The sequence below is a fragment of the Triticum urartu genome, chromosome 3A, assembly GCF_056163025.1.
Source record: "Triticum urartu cultivar PI428250 chromosome 3A, HENAU_Tu73, whole genome shotgun sequence".
NCBI classification, from domain to species: Eukaryota; Viridiplantae; Streptophyta; class Magnoliopsida; order Poales; family Poaceae; genus Triticum; species Triticum urartu.
The window spans coordinates 603,488,961-603,508,956 of NC_141875.1; the positions used below are offsets into that span (position 1 = coordinate 603,488,961).

The 19,996-nt window shown below is 47.6% G+C and overlaps 1 long non-coding RNA gene across 1 annotated transcript; it reads left to right on the forward strand.

The window, feature by feature from the left end:
• Positions 1-13,611: 13,611 nt before the first annotated feature.
• LOC147980742 (uncharacterized) lies at positions 13,612-19,367 on the forward strand. Its single transcript, XR_015598655.1, has 3 exons — positions 13,612-13,760; positions 13,880-14,001; positions 18,946-19,367. It is a non-coding gene; the product is annotated as an uncharacterized LOC147980742 (long non-coding RNA).
• Positions 19,368-19,996: the final 629 nt, after the last annotated feature.

Genomic DNA, 19,996 nt, shown 5'->3' on the forward strand with positions numbered 1-19,996 from the left:
AAAACAACCGGACAGAGGTTTTATGTCCGTGTCAAAAATGCAAAGGAATTGTTTGGCTCGACCCCTATGATGATGGTCGTGTCGAAGCGCACTTGCTCATGACTGTTTTCATGGGTGGCCATACTCGGTGGATAATTGAAGATGAGGATGATGACGTTGAGGACTCCGACGTGGCAGGCAATGATGACATGGGGCAAGACGAAGAGATGATCGATAATGGCGGTGGGGAAGAGGCCAGACATGGCGGCGGAGAAGGGGCCGGACATGGCGGAGTAGAAGGGGCCGGACATGGTGGCGGGGAGAATGTGGACTCCACGCAGCAAAGTTCGTCGGTACTAAGTTCAGTCGTGCGGGACCCTCATGTTCAAGCACTGCTTCGCAAGGAGATGAGTACTCAGAGAGCTGCTTCTAGAGAGGAGGCCAAGCTGGAGCAACTGGTGGTTGACTCGAACACTCCATTGTATGATGGTTGCAATCCTGAGGTGACCCGTTTGAGTTTCACGCTCCAACTCCTGAAGATGAAGGCTAAAAACAAATGGACTGACACTAGCCTGCATGAGCATCTCAAGTACCTAAAGGATGTTCTTCCCATGGGGAATCTATGTCCTACTAGTGTTGATGAGGCCAAGAAGATCGTGTGCCCTCTTGATCTGCCGCATGTTAGATACCATGCATGCATCAATGATTGCATAATTTATCGGAAGGAGCACGCAGAAAAAACAAGTTGTCCGGTGTGCAATGCTTCTCGATACAAGAAGGCCGGGAAGAAATGTCCCCAGAAATTTGTATGGTACTTACCGATCACTCCCCGTCTCCGGCGGTATTTCGTAGATCCCAATGAAGAAAAGCTAATGCGCTCGCACGCGGAGAGGAAGAAGCCCGACAATGGAGATGATCCAAAGCTGAGACACGTCAAGGATGGAAGCCAGTGGAGAGTGTTGAACAACTTCTATCGGTATTTTGAATGTGATGCAAGGAACATCGGTCTCGGCACGTGTACCGATGGCATGAATCCGTTTGGCAACCAGAGCACCAACCATAGCACATGGCCCATGTTTGTATGGATGCACAACCTCCCCCTAGTTGTGCATGAAGTCGAAGTACATTCACATGAGCATGCTTATTCATGGGACGAAACAACCAGGAAATAATATTAATTTGTATCTGGGGCTACTTCAAGAGGAGTTAGACACTTTATGGAAAACACCGGCCAAGACATGGGACGCCAGCAAAGGTGAGTATTTCTACATGAGAGCCACGCTGATCACGATGGTGCACGATTATCTCGGTTATGGATATGTCGCAGGCCAGGTGTGCCAAGGATATTGCGGATGCATGCGGTGCATGGATGATACGACGTCTCAGCAGCTAACGTCAAGGAAAGATGGCGGGTCTGGGAAAATCATGTACATGGGGCATTGAAGATGGCTCGAATAGGACGACCCATGGAGAAACTATGGAGATCTATTCAATGGTCACACTGAGCATCGAGGACCTCCATGTGAGCAGAGCGGTGCCGAAATCGATGAGCTGTTGAAAAACTGGAAGGAGTGCCCTGTGCCAGGAAAGACGATGAAAAAGGCGCCGGAGCCTTTGCTGAAGGTAAGGAAGACGAGGTCTGTGTTCTGGGACTTGGAGTACTGGCACAAACTCGATACACCTCATTGCCTTGATGAAATGCACATCTGTAAGAATGTCCTTAAGAGTTTGCTCGCGACACTGATGAACATGCCGGATGAGACCAAGGATGGGCCGAAGGCAAGAAAAGACTTGCAAGATTTGAAAATCAGGGAAGATCTGCACATGCCGCCCCGTAAACAGTCAGACGAGACAGCGACGGAGACAGAGGCGCGGGACAAGAAGGGCAAGAAAATAAAGAAAGAGGATTATTGCCCCCCTTCTTGCTTCACCTTAAGTCAGGCTGAGATCAATCAATTCTTTAAGTGCCTTACCGGAGTCAAAGTTAGTTCCGGTTACTATGGCAAGATAAGCAGATATCTAGACACAGACAAGAAAAGGTTCAGCGGGATGAAGTCCCATGACTGTCATGTGATGATGACGCAGATACTACCTGTTTCCCTCAGAGGGATAATGGACAAGCACATCCGTGACACACTTATTGGTCTCTGCAAATATTTCGACGTCATCTCTCGAAAGTCGATCAGTCTGAAGCAGCTCCGAAGGCTACAGGAAGAGATCATTGTGATACTAAATGAGCTTGAGATGTGCTTCCCGCCCGCGTTCTTTGACGTGATGGTGCATTTGTGTGTCCATATTGTGGACGACGTAATAGACTTGGGGTCGTCATTTCTACACAACATGATGCCCTTTGAGAGGATGAATGGGATCATCAAAGGATTTGTTCGTAACATGTCCCGTCCGGATGGAAGCATCGTCCAGGGCTATCTGACACAAGAGTGCATCTCTTTCTGCGAGAATTTTCTATATGGCGCAGACTAGCCGCCTGATGTTAGTGTTGTTTTGCCCGGTAAGAAGCATGATGGGAGGCTCAAAGGAGAAGGTCACTCCAACGGTCGCAGGGAACTGCACGTGGCATACTCAGATCGAAGCAGCGACTTTGACATAAAAAACTTGGTAGTGCTACAACACCTAGACGAGGTAGATCCTTTCGTGGCACTGCACAAAAAAATTATCGCAAAGAAGTATCGTGACCGGGGGGTATGCAGGACGGACGCCGAAGTTACTAGAGAGCACAAATCCACTTTCCTGCATTGGTTCAAAGAGCATATTATTGCTAATCCCCCGGAGGAGGGCTCTAAGGACAGATTGCTCATATACGCCTTAGCACATGGCCCCTCGCCCAACCTCCTAACCTATCAGGCATACGATATCAACGGATACACGTTCTACACGGAGGCCAAAGATATGGATAGTGATGATCAGAACTCAGGGGTGACGATGGAATGCATGACCGGTAGCGACAACGACGCAACTGAAAGATTTTACGGAAGGGTCGAGGAGATCTGGGAGCTTGACTAGTCTGGACTGCACAACACGACGATGTTCCGTGTCAGATGGGCTAAGAATGTTGAAAGAGAAAACCAGAATTTCACTACCATGACTATACCCGACGCCAAGAGCGCTACCGTGAACGTTATTGCAAAAAATGAGCCATGGGTACACGCTAAGCACGTGACACAATGCTTCTTCATAACCGACCCACGCAATCCCAGCCGTGTTGTCGTGAGGAGAGGCAAAAGGAACATCATTGGAATGGATGGAGTCGCCAATGAGGAAGACTACGATCAATACGGCAACCCAATGAGGGAAGATGATGATGATCATGAAGTATACGTCAAAAGAAGAATCAATACTACATTACCTAAGAAAAATCGTACTCCATGGAAAAGGCAAAGTCACAATGAGGGGCTCAATTATTCTTCAACGAACAAGGGAAAGAAGCTGACTCAAAAATGAAAACGTCAATGCTGAGGAATCGTATGTTATCGGTCAAATGATGTAATATATATGTTCCTATTTTGTATACACACTTAGTTAACTGCTTTCGGAAAAAAAGTGAGAGAAAATAAAGGAAAACAAATGGGAAAACTATTACTGGTTATAGCAGCAGCACGTTTTTCAGAAAAGAGCTACAACTAGTCAAGGTAGTAGTAGCGGTTTCTACACGAAACTGCTATAGCTACCTCGAGTAGCTATAGCGCGTTTTGCCTAATGCGCTACTACTATGCCCACTTAACCCCGAAAATCCCCACTCCTCTCTTCATCCCGCCTCTTTTCCCCCAAATCCCCACACTCTCTCTTCCCTCGTCGCGCCGCCGGAGCCCTCGCCGCGCCTCTGCGCTCGCCCCTGACCCCGGCGCCGACCGACCCCTGCGCCGGCTCTGGCCCCGACCCCGACCCCGGCGCTCGCCCATGGCCCCCGACCCCAACCCCGGCGCTCGCCCACGGCCCAGGCCCCGACCCCGACTCCGGCCCCGGTGCTCGACCCCGACCCCGACCCCTCCCAACCTCGGCCGTCGTCGGGCCTGCACCCTCTGTAAGCCCCCACCTCTCCTCCTTTCTCTGGTAGCTAGGTTTTTTGGTTAATTAAGTTAGGTTTTAGTTAGGGCAGATGGTTAATTAGGTTATATATGTGGGCATGTGATGTTTTGGACATGTCATATTTGTTAATTTGGACATGTCATTTGGACATGATGATTATGTGCAGGGTAAATGATCCCAGTGGCCTATGTTACGCCGGAATGTTGATTCATTTACGTTCCGGTGAATTTCAGGCGCTCGATATGTCCATTTTTTAGCAAAGGTCATGCCGAATTTTTCCAGGAATTTTGGCATGATTTGTGCTAGATAGTAGGCATATCAAGTGCTCGGAAACGACATTTCGGCAAACATAGATTTCTTTTTTATGTCATTTCTCATTTTTTTCATAGTTTTAGAATTAAACAAGGAGACTTAATCATAGGAAACATGTCGAACAACGAAGAAACTGGGCCTTCTGACCAAGATGCAGACGAGATGGATTATGAGGGTGAACAAGAGTACCTCGACTATTTGACTGCAAAGAAAATGCAAAGTCAAGGTTTGCAGGTCAGCCTCGATGGTGGTACTGACACCGACATCAAAACCGACGGCGCCGGCACTGATGGCGGCACCGAGACTGGCGGGGAAGGTACTAGCGAGGAAGATACCGGCGCCGATGCCGCTACCGAAAAGAAGAAGCAGAGGATGCGAAAACCTAACAAACTAGGGATTGGACGACTGGTGATCACAAAGATGGCACCTGGCAAGTTTGAGCAATTAGAGCCAGAAGAACCTCGCAAGTGCTATGGTAACCAAGTAGGATGCATCCTACGGGAATGCGCGAGCATCAACGACAATGACTTAAGGAGTAAAGAACATTTGACGCAGTTGCTCCTAATGAAGTTGCACAAGAGATTCAAGTTCCCCGACCGGGATGATAACATAGAAGAACCGTGGGATGATCCGAAGATGAAAAAGATTAACAATCACGCCATGGGCATGTTCAGCAATGATTTGGCCTCCTGGAAAGGGAGGGTGAAACGAGCTATTGAGGCTGAGGAACCCCTGTCCAAGATTCTGGAGGAAAATCCGACACTTACGGTAGAGGAGTTCGAAAAGTTCAAGGACACTTGCGCTACCGAGGCAGCCAAGTCTAAGGCTACGAAATTCAAGAGTCTTCAGCAAAGGAACATGGGGAAGCATCGCCTCGGGAGCCGTGGCTACCTCGGTAAAAGGCACATATGGGATAAGGATGACGTGGAGCGTGAAGCCGCGGGTATCCCAGACCCCTTCGCGAAGTTCACCAACCCCTTGGAGCGTGACTTCATCAGGGCCCGCTACAAGTGGGACAAGGAAAAGAAGGTTTTTTACACGGAACAGATCACGAGGAAATTGATTAGACTACTGGTAATTATTCTTTTACCACCTTACATTTAGCTCCAGATCTAGTCGACTACACATTCCTAAACGGTTCACGCTGCTTCTATAGGATAATCAACACCAGCTTGTAGCCGAAAGCCCTACTTCTCCGATGAGGCCCAAGTGGGACACCCCTCTCAACCGGGCCTTGCATGAACTTAAGGGACTCCCTTTGGGCCAGCGACCGCAATATGGTCGTGTGCACAGCGCTGGAGACGGCGCCACATAGAAGGTGTTTTACAACGAGGGCCCGGAGGCCAAGAAGCAGAAAAATAAGTTTAGTCAGGCGGACATCGACGAGAAGGTGAAGCTTGCAGTCAAGAAAAAAACAGCTGAGGACGCGAAAAAAACAGCCAAGGAGAAAAATGAGTTGCTACTGCAGGCAGTCAATGCAGCTGTAACTGCCTGCAGAAATGATTTCGCTACTAACCTGGTTCTAGCTATCATCAACTGGACGAAGGAAAATCTAGACAAGACGGTACATGATTTCCCGTTGCCCAGTTTCGTCAGGAGCAACTCCATGAACAACAACACCACCGTACCATCACTTGCTCACGCAACCGGGCCTCCTCTCGCAGTCGCTCCCACTCATAGCAGCCCATCCTCAGTCTCTAGCGTGCTAGGTGGGCCTTCATCTTTGGATGAGCTCGACGCCATCACGGTAATTACATGTCGCACCAACATAGAATATTCCATTTTCGTTGCCTTTCGGATGTTTTATGCCACAGACATGTGTTTGCAGGCCGAAGAAACCCCATGCACCATACTATACTTGATCAAAGGCCAGAAGGTGGACGTGGGAAAGGGGATGATAATGAAGCCCTTGCAACCCACGTTCCACAATCACCCGATCCCCACTGGGCACTTCAGAGTTAACTTGTCCAGTGTGAAATCGGGGCACGAGCATTTGCCTCCTCTAGTAAAGCCTGTGGGGGAGGACGACGAGACCCCGCCGCGAATTGGAAACTGCAAGGGTTGGGTGCTGCTATGGCCGAAGAATCTTATTCGTCTGGAGCCGGCCGAGAGCACACCAATAACCACACATCAACAACCATGTGCGGAGACCACCACCCCGCCTACGCAATTACCAGCTCCTGTAGTGCCGAGTGAGAGCGGCGGACGATGTGGTTAAGGGGGTGCAATAGTACTGGCTAATGTAATCGGTCCTGTATAACATAGAATGGATGATGAGACGGAGGTCGGCCCAATGGATTTCCTCAATACAAACGTGTATGACTGTGACATAGATATGATGAGTCAACCATATGACGAATAAGGCTATCGGCATGCTAATGAGGATATGGATGATCTGCCCGGTCAGGAAGGTCATAGCAGGGATTGCAAAAAGTCTCTCTTCATGAAATCCTCATAGGACACGCCTGAAGATGCCGCCTCAACACAGGCTCAACTAGCCAAGGGTCGTACAGTGCTTAGCCCGGGAACAATGGGGCAGGGGTTAAGGAAGGGTCTGGAAGGTGTGCCCAAGAAAAAGGAGAGGAAGAGATCGGGGAAGATAGCTTCCTCCAAACAAGCCAGAGCACATAGCAGCCAGATGATGGATTCTGAAGAGCGTGTACCCGTAAAAGGTGCGGCCATGTTCCATCTCACAGGCGAGCCGATGCTACTATTGAAACCGCTGGAGGCACTATCAGGGGATCTCAGGAGACTGCATGACCATGTGCAGTCGACTGAGAAAAACCTACTAGCCTCGAAGGATCCAGGATATCCGACATACGTGACTCGTGTGCCTGAGGGTAAGTGCTACGTCGACACACAGCCCGTGGAGGCGTTCTTCCTGCGGTTTGACCATATCTCTGAGATGTTTCTGACAAGGCGGCTCGATTTTACAATCGTCCGCCTTTTTGCGCTACATATGATCTCCATCATGAAGAGAGAAGAAGTCTCGCAAATCTGTGTGGCGGATCCGTACTACATGCACGAGTCTTTCTTGAGTCTCGGGACTTTGAGCGTGAAACTGCTAGGGACTACCTCCAAAACTTCATGGTACAGAATAAGGACCAAGAAATTGTCCTCCTGCCTTATCATCCAAAGTAAGTCAGTTCCGGACAACCCTTTTGTACATTTCAATCATTCCTTCTCGCTCATATGAAGAATAATTTGAGGTGTCTTTTCCCCGCAGCAACGGGCGCACCGTCCTTATCGTTCTTTACCTGCGAGTCTCCCACGCCATGTATTTCGACCCTTCCAGAGACTACGAGAAGAAGGACTACACCCACATAATGAATATTCTAGATGATGCTCTCCAAGGCTTCAGCATTAGATGTGGCCACATGCACATCAGGAAACAAAGGAATAAGAAGATGGGTTTCACGCATAAAACTAACTTCTGCTACATCCATGTCCCAAAACCAAGCAAGAAGGATGGATTCTACATCCTCCATCTCATGATTGAGTTCAACACGGATCACCAAAAGCTTCGCATGACAAGCAGAAATGATGAACATATCCACAAGTGGCTAGAATCTCATGGAGAAGCGGATTATAAACTTAGAGATGACTTCTTTCGCATCCAAAGGGACATTGCGACGATCATCATGAAAGAAGTCATCGATGAGAAGGGGATGTTCCACCACAACCCTATATCGCGAGCTAACGTCCGAACTCGCATAGGCATGCAACATCAAGACCTCACGCTGTTCAAGAAGCTAGGGTCCATCCTCGATGATATGGAAGGATGGAACTTCTAGTGATTTACGATGCCGATGATGATGATATGTGTCGGTTGAACTTGTATACTTTCTGTAGCGATGATACTTGGTGATGTCCACGGTCCCTGCCGAACTTGCGTAATGCTACTTTGTTTGTTTGGGTACGATGACCTACGTACATCTAGTTAATTAGTTTGCGTACTATATGTTGCATCTAGATGCTAATTAACCCTTTCTTTTTCGTGTTGCTCTAATATATTTTGTTGCATATGATTATACATCCTCTTGATGAACATGCATCTCTAACAGGTACCTAGTTTCTTGATGGCGAGATGGCGGTGCTATGTCGTGTACAAAGGGAAGGTTCTGGGGGTGTACAACGAGTGGCCTGAGTGTCAGGCGCAAGTGAATGGGGTCTCGGGCACCAGCCATAAAGGCTTCAAAACCAGACAAGAAGCCGAAGCTAGTTACTTGAGGTTCACGCTAGCGCGAGAGAGGACTTGTAACCGCCGCCTCATGTACTGCATAGTTCCGCTCTCACTCATAGTGATAGCTCTTCTCGTGTATACCATTGTTTAGATGGATGACGTTGTAGTTGCAAGTATTCGAGACTTGCATGTATCGCTATTTTCGAGATGATGACGAGATACCACTTTGTGTTGGATGATGATTTTGATGAGACTATTTGTATGTATATGTTATGATTGCATTTGTGGTCTCGCAGCCATTTGTATGTGTATCATGATGACATTTGTATCTGCTAAATATTCTTGTATAAAGCCTGTTCACATACAAAACAAATATGCAGGAAAAAAACTACTAACATCAGCAGTAGCGAGTGGAGAAAAGTTAGCAGCAGCACCACAGTAGCAGTAGCGCGTCCAGGCAAAGCGCGCTAGAGCTATTAGCAGGAGCGAGCTTCCACGAAGCGCACTGCTGCTACACTGTATAGCAGTAGCGTGGGTGTGCACGCGCTACTGCTACGGGTTAGCTGTAGCACCTTATTAGTAGCGCCGGTCCCCGCGCTACTAATATACCTAGAACCCGCGCTGCTGCTAGCCTTTTCCCTAGTATTGACCCCCTCCATTAATGCCCTCCCTCCCCCTCTTCTTTGCCCTCCCCCACCCCCTTCCATTAATGCCTTCCCTCTTCTCCTCTCTCCCTCTCCTCCCACTCTCTCCCTAACTCTCTCTCCCTAGGGAGGTAGCTAGCTAGTTAGAGCTATATATATATATGGGCGATATGAGAATATATCGAATTGTGTGTGGCATAATTTGAGTTGCCTACATTGTATATTTGATGAAATAATGTGGGTGACATGAGTTGCCTATGTTCTGTCAAAATGTCGATTCAATTCCGTTTCGGCGAATTTCGGGCAAACACAATATGTCCTATGTTTAGGGAAGATCATGCCGAATTTTTGTATGAATTTGATCCATGCATGCATATATACGTGGTTATAATATTTGCTCCGCGCGCAGGTGATCATGAAGGTCAATGGAAGGATGGTGGAAAGATACTGGCAATCCGCTGTGGACGACATGTATGAAAAAGACTGAAGGATGTTTTATGCTCGTGTCGAAAATGCAAAGGAATAGTCAGGCTCGACCCCTTTGAGGGTGGCACATTCAAGGCGCACCTGCTCATGCATGGTTTCATGCATGGCCATACTCGGTGGATAAGTGAAGATGATGATGACGAGGATGTCGACAGGGCAGGAAATAATGACATGGGGCCACCAGACGAAGAGATGACCGATTATGTGCCCGAAGAGGAAGACGGCCTCGGAAATGCCGATGGCGAAGAGGCAGTTCAAGGCGGAGAAGACGCGGACACGCCGCCGTCTTCGTCGCTAATAAGTTCAGCCATGCAGGACCTGCATGTTCGAGACCTGCTTCGCAAGAAGACGACTAGCGACAGAGCTGCTTCTAGAGAGGAGGCCAAACTGGCGCAACTGGAGGTAGACTCGATGACTCCTTTGTATGATGGTTGCAATCCCGAGGTGACCCGCTTGAGTTTCACACTAGAACTTCTAAAGACGAAGGCAAGAAACAAATGGACAGATACAAGCTTGGATGAGCTTTTTAAGTATCTAAAGAAGGTTCTTCCCGTGGGAAGCTTGTGTCCTACTAGTGTCGAGGAGGCAAAGAAAATCGTGTGCCCTCTTGATCTGCCACACATTAGATATCACACATGCATTAATGATTGCATCATATATCATAACGAGCAGGCGGAAAAAATCATCTATGCAAAGTGCAATGCTTCACAATATAAAAAGGCCGGAAAGAAAGCTACCCAGAAAGTTGTATGGTACTTTCTGATCACTCCATGTCTACATCGGTATTTCATAGATCCTAAGAAAGCAAAGCTTATGCGCTGGCACGTGGAGAGGGTGAAGCCAGATGACGGAGATGAGCGGAAGCTGAGACACCTCGCAGATGCTAGCCAGTGGAGAGCATTAAATGCTGAATTTGATTTTTTTCGCAAATGATCCAAGGAACATCGTGCTTGGTGCTAGTAGTGATGGCATGAATCCATTTGGCAACCAGAACACCCATCATAGCACATGGCCCGTGTTTGTATGGATGTACAACCTCCCCCCTGGTTGTGCATGAAGGAAAAATACATACACATGGCTATGCTTAATCAAGGGCCGAGATAACCGGGACATGATATAAATTTGTATCTCCAGTTACTGAAAGAGGAGCTACACACCTTATGGACAACGTCGGCCAAGACATGGGATGCAAGCAAATGATAGTATTTCTACATGAGAGCCTCGCTGATCACGACGGTGCAGGACTATCTCGGTTACGGCTATCTCTCCGGCCAAGTGTGCCACGGATATTGCGGATGCATGAGGTGCATGGATGATACAACTTCTCTGCAGCTATTGAAAGATGGGGGGTCTTCGAAAATCGTTTACATGGGGCATCGAAGATGGCTCGAGAAGGATGACCCGTGGAGAAAGCGTGGAGATCTATTCAATGGTAAGGCTGAGCATCGAGGTCCTCCACGTAAGCGTAGCGGTGCAGAAATATATAAGTTATTGAAGAACTGGGAAGAGTGCCCCTCGCCGGGAAAGATGAAGAAAAAGGCGCCGGAGCCCCTGCTGAAGGTATGGAAGATGACATCTTTTTTCTGGGACTTGGAATACTGGCCTATACTCGACACGCCTCATAGCCTTGATCAAATGCATATCACAAAAAATATCCTTGAGAGTTTGCTTGGAACATTGATGAACATGCCGAGAGGACCAAGGATGGGCCGAAGGCAAGAAAAGACTTGGAATTTTTGAATATCAGGAAAGATCTCCAAATGCCCGGTAAAAGGTCGTCAGAGGAGACCGAGACGGAGACGGAGACGGGAGATAGGGGCAAAAAAGTAAACAAGAAGGAAGAACAATATTGCCCCCCTCTTGCTTCACCTTTGATCCGAAGGAGGTCGATCAATTGTTCAAGTGCCTTGCCGGAATCAAAGTTAGTTCCGGATACTGTGGGAAGATAAGCAGATATCTAGACACTAAGAAAAAAATGTTTAGTGGGATGAAGTCTCACGACTGTCATGTGATGATGACGCAGTTACTCCCGGTTGCACTTAGAGGGATTATGGACACACATGTGCATGAGACGCTTACTGACCTATGCCACTTTTTTGATGCTATCTCTCGAAAGTCGATCAGTGAAGCAACTCCATAGGCTATAGGAAGAGATCGTTGTCATACTGAATGAGCTATAGATGTACTTCATACCCGTGTTCTTTGATGTCATGGTGCATCTATGTGTCCACATCATGGACGACATCATCGACCTAGGGCCGACATTCCTGCACAGCATGATGCCGTTCGAGAGGATGAATGGCTTCATCAAAGGATTCGTTCCTAACATGTCCCGTCCAGATGGAAGCATAGCCCAGGGATATCCGACCAAAGAGTGCATCTCTTTCTGTGAGAGTTATCTAGTAGGCACCGGAGACCCTGTTGTTGGTTTGCCCGTCAACAAGCACTGTGGAAGGCTCGAAGGCGAAGGTCACACCAACGTCCATAGGGATGTGAATGTGTTACGCTCGGGCCAACAAAACGACCTAGATAGGGCAAACTTAGAAGTGCTACAACACCTAGATGTGCTAGAAGATTTCGTGACACTGCACAAAGTGACCATCGCAAAGAAGTACTGCGACCGTGGGGTGCATAGGACGGACGCTGAAGTTATTAGAGAGCACAACTCCAATTTCTTGCGTTGGTTCAAAGAGCAAGTTCTGGCTAATACCCCGGAAGAGGGTTGTTTGAAAGGAACGCTCATATACGCCTTAGCACATGGCCCCTCGACCAACCTCGCGACTTATCAAGCATACGATATCAACGGATACACGTTCTACACGGAGGAGAATGATATAAACAGTAATGACCAAAACTCAGGGGTGACGATGGAAACCATGACCGGGAATGTAATTGAAAGATATTACGGAAGGGTCGAAGAGATATGGGAGCTTAACTACTCTGGATTGCATAGCGCGAGGATGTTCCATGTCAGATGGGCTAAGAATATACAAAGAGAAAACCGACATTTCACTACCATGTGTATACCCGACTCCGATAGTGGTACCGTCAACGCCATCGCCAAAAATGAGCCATGGGTACACGCTAAACACGTGACACAATGTTTCTTCATAACTGATCCGATTAATCCCAGCCGTGTTGTCATGAGGAGAAGCAAAAGGAGCATCACCGGAATGGATGGAGTCGCCAAGAAGGAAGACTACGACCAGTATGGTGATCCGATGAGGGAAGATGATGCTGATGACGATGAAACATACGTCAAAAGAAGAATGAAGACTACATTACCTACAAACGATCGTAGTCCCTGGAGAAGGAAAAGTCACGACCATGGGCTCAATTATCTGACAACGAAAAAAAGAGGGAAGAAGATCAGTCTAAAGCGTCGTCGTCGCCCAAGCTGACAAACTAATCCACAAATTTTGTGTGTGTCTAGCTATTTTGTATATTGACGATAGCGGTCAAATGATGTAATATATATTATACTAATTATTACCCGGAGGGTAACAGTGGTATTGCTCCAACGACAGACCAAATTAAACCCTAGCTAGCTAGAGCTATATATACCCCTGCTATACAAACTTTGTACAAATGCAGATGAAAGATAAGAAAAAGAAAACTACAAATGAAAGAAAAATAAAAAGAAAAAGGAACTAATAAGTTGTGGAAAATGAAATGCAAGACAAATAAAAAAAGAAAGAAGGAAGTTAGTGGAATATGAAGAAGGAAAAGAAAAAGAAAAGTGCAAATGAAAGAAAAAGAAAAAGAAAAAGAAAATAAAAGGTAAGCAGTAGCGCGTTTTGCTGTCCCACCCTATAGCTAACTTAGCTATAGCGCGTTTTGCTGCCCCGCGCTATAGTTAGCTATAGCGCGTTTTGCTGCCCCGCGCTATAGCTAAGTTAGCTATAGCGTGTTTTGCTGCCCCACGCTGTAGCTAAGTTGCCTAGATAGCCACACATCTCTTTCCTCTCTCTCAATCTTGCTCGATCTGATCCCCTTTCTCTGCGACGCGTGCCGCCGCTGATGCCGCACCCGCCATCACCGCCGTCGACGCATGCCGCACCTGACCCCTCCCCCCGTGCCACTGGCCGCTCGCCCCGCCCCCTCCCCCTCTGGTGCCCCCGGCCCCTCCCCTATTTCGCCGCTCCCCCGTGCAGTCCCCACCACTGGCGCCATCCTCTCCGCCGGCAGGTCTCTCTCCCTCTCTCTCTCTAACCAAATTTTGTCTCTGCAGATCGACAGTGCTCAACTAGGAGGATAAGGATGCCCACAGCCCCGGCGACGCCGACCACGACGCCGACGTCCCCAACCCCGACGCCACCCCCTCAGCCCCGGCGAGCCTGACCTTGACGCTCGGTGTGCCACCCCCTTCCTCTCCTCTATCTCTATGCAAACTGCTCACTCATGCATACATGCTCTGTTTCTTTCTTTCACTTGCAAAAACAATGCTCATTCTTGATTACTAAGGCAGTAGATGCCACTCTAGCTAGCTAGCATCATTGCAAAAAACAATGCTCAAAAAATTCAGAAAATGGAGTTACCCACTTGAAGTTACTGTAGTTACTCACTTGAAGTTACTGTCACTTGGAGTAAAAATTTAGAAAAGAATTTGCTGAGTATTTTTAGCCTCATTGATAAATCAGAAACTGAAACTATTGAAACTTGGAACTGAAAATATGCGGTGATCAATTTTGCATTTTTCTGCCACTGAAGATTAGTGGAAACAAAAGATTGTTTTTTGTATTAAGCCACAAGTAGTTCTATTAGCAGCAAGTAGTTGGCAGAAAGTATTCTTAGTGAAAATATGCGGTGATCAATTTTGCATTTTTGTTTTTGTATGAGCCACAAGTAGTTGTTGTATTGGTAACAATGCTTCATTCATTGATATGTTTTTTGTTATATGCTATGGGCAGTAGCTTCACTTTTGCAGTTCTGTAGAAAATGAAAATTAGCCAGTGAAGCTTCACTTTGGGCAGTAAGCTTCACTTTTCAAGTTAAAAAAGAAGATTTTTAACTTTGGGCAGTAAGCTTCACTTTGGGCTGCATCTCCGTGATTGTTAGTGAAATGCTACTTCAGCACATAGTGCTTATTGTCATTTGCAGGGAAATCAATTGCGAGTGACGTATGTTTTTCCGGAAATGTTGATTCATTTCCATTTCGGCAAATTTCAGGCAAAATTTTCTGGCAGATTTTCTAGCAAAGGTCATGCCGAAATTTTCCATGAATTTCGGCATGACTTGTGCTAGAAAGTTGGACATATTGAGTGCTCGAGATTTGTCACGACGGGAATGAAATGACATTTTCGGCAAAAAAAAATGTCACTTTTTTCATTATTCACTTTATTATATAAAGCTCAGTAATTAAACGACTATGACATTGAACCCTAGGAAACATGACCGACACCGATGAGGCGGGAGGTTCTCAGTCCCAATTAGTTCGAGCACACGCCTACCTAGACTTTCTGGCGGATCAGGAGAGGCAGCAAGCTAGGTGTCAAGACCCCCTTGTCATGACGGATGACAACGGTGGTGGCGCCGGCGCCGACACTGATGCCACCAACGACACCGGCACTGAGACTGGCGCAGATGATGTTCCTAACTACAACACGGAAGGTGGGACCTCCCACGCCAGTGAGGGAAAGAAGGAAAAGAGGACACGCCACCCAAATGAGCTCGGCACTGGAAGACTGGTGGTCACGGCGGTGCACCCTGGTGAGTTCGAGCCAATAGAGCCGCGGGAAGTGGCAGTGTGTTACGGCAACCAATTAGCATGCATCCTACGAGATACAGCTAACATCAACACCACGAAAATACGGAAGAATGAAAATTTGAAGAAGTTGCTCCTAACTAGGTTGCACGCAATATTCCAGTTCCCGGGTCGGAATGACGATGTCGACCCATGGGATGATGATGCCATGAGAAAAATCAACAACAAAGCCCTTGGGAAGTTCAGCAACGCATTGAGCGCTTGGAAAACTAGGGTGAAAAAGGCGATTGAAGTAGACCATGAAACCTACGCCGAGATTGTTGCAGACAATGCGAAAATTACGATAGAGGACTTTGAAAAGTTCAAGGAGACTTGCAATGAAGAAGCTGCCAAGGCCAGGTCGGAGAGAGGCAAGCAGCTACAGGCAAAGAACATGGGTAACCACCGCTTTGGAAGTCGTGGTTACACGGGAAAGAGGCCTATGTGGACTAAGGAGGACGCATAACATGAACATCAGGGGATCCTAGACCCATTGGCTGAGTTCACCGACCAGCAGGAGCATGACTTCATCAGGGCCCGATTCTCTTGGGACCCCCAAAAAGATTTCTTTTCACCGACGGGCCGACTAGGAAATTCATGAGATTACTGGTAATTATCCTTTTACACATATTAGCTTCTAATCAATGAAGTATACTACATTCTAGTCGCATTCGTAAATGATTCACGGTCCATTTTGCAGAGAGAGCAACACAAGCTTGCGGCCGAAAGCGACTCGTCGACTCAGTCGACTTAGTCGTCGGCGAAGTACAAGTGGGACACTCCTTTCAACCGGGCCATGAACATAATGATGGGACACCCGCCCGGCCAGCGGCCGCAATATGGACGTGTGCACGGCGCTGGGCATAGCGCCATGTGGAAGTACTATTATAACGAGGACCTCGAGGCCAAAAGACAGAGAAAGAAGTTCAGTCAAGTGACTATCGATGAGAAGGTGGCGCAGGCGATGGAGAAAGCAAAAGCTGAGACCAAAGCTGAGATAATCGCTGCCTATAGAGATGACATGGTGGCTGCCTTTACAAGCTTGATTCCAATAGTGTTCACATGGGTGCAACAAAATCCAAACACGCCACCAAGTGATTTCCCCATGCCCAGCTTCACCGGAAGCAACTCAATGAACACCGCACCCATACCCGTACCTAGTATGGCAACCGCACCTGCACCTCCTCCAGCACTTGCTCCTGCACCCAGCTCTCACAGCAGCCCTAGCTCCGTCTCTGGCTTGAATATCGGGCCGTCAACATTGGCTGAGCTCGATGCCCTCATGGTAAATACGCGTCGCACCTTCATCAACTCAACTAATTAAGTAATCTTCAGTTGCCGTTCTTTTTGGATCTCTGACGCCGCACGTATATGTCTTTGTAGGCCGACTCCACTCCATGCACCCTCCTTTACCACATGAAGGGCAGGTTGGTGGATGTGGGGAAGGGTACTATAGTCAAGCCTAAGGATTGATTGCTTCACCGCCGGTAGATGCCTAATAATGCCTTAAGGGTCTCCGTGGCGAGTGTGAAAGCGGGCTACGAGGGTTTCCCTCATCCGATACAAACCGATGGAGAGGATGACGAGACCCCCATGCAGCTTGGCCAATGCAAAAATTGGCCGATCCTGTGGCCGAAAAATCTTCTTCGTGTCGAGGTGGACGGGAGCACACCAGCGGGACCTCAGGAAGGTATGACCACAACACCACCTACACAAGTACAACCGTCATCTGTGCTGCTTACTGAGATCGAGAGACATGAGGAAGGAGGGCCAACCGTTCCGGAAGATTATGCCATCTGCCCCATGGAAGAGGATATGGATCATGAGATGGAGGAGGCCGATGACCCTAACCAGTATTTCAATACTGCCTTTGACAACGAAGTAACAATGAGTCAACCATATGAATATGAGATGCATGTACCAGAGCCGGAACGTCCTCGGGAGTGCAAGAAGTCTTTGTTCATGCAATCCTCGCAGGACACGCCTCCAGATGCCGGATCCACCCAAGCTCAACTAATAAGCCAGAGTCGTCCAATGTTGAGCCCGACAACACTAGGGGTGGTTCTCAGGGAGGGTCTGATAGAGGAAGAGACCGGCGGCGAGAAAATCCAATAAAGCCGGCAATGTTGGTTCTAGCAGCCAGCCGCCTTCGACCAAGGTTGACCGTGTACCTATGAAACATGCGCCATTAATCCATGTCGCGGGAGAGCCAATGGTACCGGCGAATGCACTAGCTGCCATAGCAGGGGATCTCAGGAGACACCATGACCATGTGCTTTCAACAGAGAGAAGCCTCCTCACCTCGGATGATCCAGGATACCCACTTTATACGGTTCATGTGCCGAGCAGTTGCAAGATTTATGTCCACACATGCCCCGCGGACCTCTTCTTCCTGAGGTTTGATTACATCTTCTAGATGTTTCAAATGAGGACACTCGATTTTACGTTCGCCCACCTGTATGCGCTGTACATGAACTACATTGTCAGGAGAGAGCAAGTCACCGGTCTTGCGGTCGCGGACCCATGCTACATGCATGAGGGTTTCTTGTCAATCAACGATGCCAACCGTCAATATGCGAGTCAGTACATCAAAGAATATTTGGTCAGCAATAAGGACAAATTAAAGAAACGATTCTCCTACCTTATCATCCCAGATAAGTCATCCGCGGATAGCACTATAACACATACGTGCATTTCAATAGTTACTTTGCACGCACGGAGGCTAACTTGATCGTGTATTTTGCACAGCGGGGGGTGTCGTGTCGTTCTCATCGTTCTTTACCCGCGTTACTCCCGCGCTCTATATTTGGACCCGTCGAAGAACATACAGAAGAAATATTACACACACATAAAGTATGTTCTGGACAGAGCTATGCTGGGCTTCAGCATGCGGGGTGGCTACGTCCAATGCAAAAAAACAAATAAGGCCGGGATTTGTTTCGGCCACAAGACTGACTTCTGTTGCATCCAGCAACTGGCAAGAAGCGAGAATGATGGATTCTATGTCATCCATCTAATGATGGAGTACAGAAGGGATGTGCAATCACTTTGCATGAAATCTTCATCTGATACCCATATCCAGAGATGGGCCGAAGCCTTTGGAGCCGTGCCGGATAATCAACTTTGAAATGATTTCTACTGGATCCAGCGGGAAATTGCATCCATCATCATGAAAGATGTCCTCGAAGAGAATGGGATGTTCTATGGTGGCCCAATATCGCAAGCCGACGTCTGAACCCGCATTGCCCTACAGCGTCAGGACATGACACCTTTCACTAAGCTTGGGTCCACCCTTCCGGATATGGACAGATGGGAAGAGTGCACAGCTTAAAAACAATTTGTATGTTTAGTTACTTGATACTTTCTATATGACGAAACTTCGAATCTCTCAGTACGACGAAACTATTAGATGTATGGTGTCGCGCTCTAGTTAATTACTTTCGGTATGATAAAATTTGTTAACTATGTTTACTATATATGTTGCTTCTATTTCTTGACTGTTTCATTGAATTCACTTGATGATATATATATATATATATGTGCATCTCTGACAGGTATATAGATCAACGATGGCGAGGAAGTGGTATGCCGTGTATGTAGGGCATGTTCTGGGTGTGTATGATGAGTGGCCAGAGTGTCAGGCCCAAGTTTCTGGCTTCTCAGGTGGAAGCCAGAAAGGGTTTGATAGTAGAGCGGAAGCCGAAGCTAGTTACTTGAGATTCACAGCACAACAGGGGATTCAGAACCAGTGCCACTGCAAAAACTACTACATAATACCGCTTTCGATCATCGTGATCGCTCTTATCTCGTATGTCATAGTTTAGGTAGATGATGAAACATGTGTCTACAATGATAATGTAAGAGACATGTGATCATTAACTTGTATCTCTATTTCGAGATGATGATGAGATCGACATCATTTGTGTTGAGACTATGTTGATATGATGAGACTATGTTGTACCACTTCGATGATGATGATGAGACATTCATTTTTCATATAGTTTGAGTGTATGTGTATGTTGTAATTGTATAAAACCTGTAAAAATACGAATACAGCAACATAAAAAAGAAAATGCTAGCAGTAGCGTCGGGTATTGGAGTAGTAGCAGCGCTGCTTACCAGTAGCGTTGGTTGTAGGGGCACGCTACTAGTATTAGCAGTAGCGATGGACAGAGGCGCGCTACTCCTAGATATAGATAGCAGGAGCGCTGGTTCAAACAAGCGCCACTGCTAAAAATAGTTGTAGCGTCGTAGCAGTAGCGCGCCTGCCCGCGCTACTAATAGCCAAAAAACTAGCGCTACTGGTAAGGGTTTTCCTAGTAGTGTTTGGACATAGGAATGGTTCCGGGTGAGTTCAGGCATTAACCAGAGTACTGGGTGGTTACCGGAACCCCCCAGGGAGTATATGGGCCCTAATGGGATTTAGGGGAGAGAGGGTGGGGCTTCCTAGGGCAGGCCGCGCGCCCCCCAAGGCCTAGTCCGAATTGGACTAGGGGGAGGAGTGGCGCCCTCTCCTTCCTTCTCTTCTCTCTTCCCTTTCCTTCTCTGCTACTCCTACTACATGGAACAGGGGAATCCTACTCCTAGTGGGAGTAGGAATCCCCA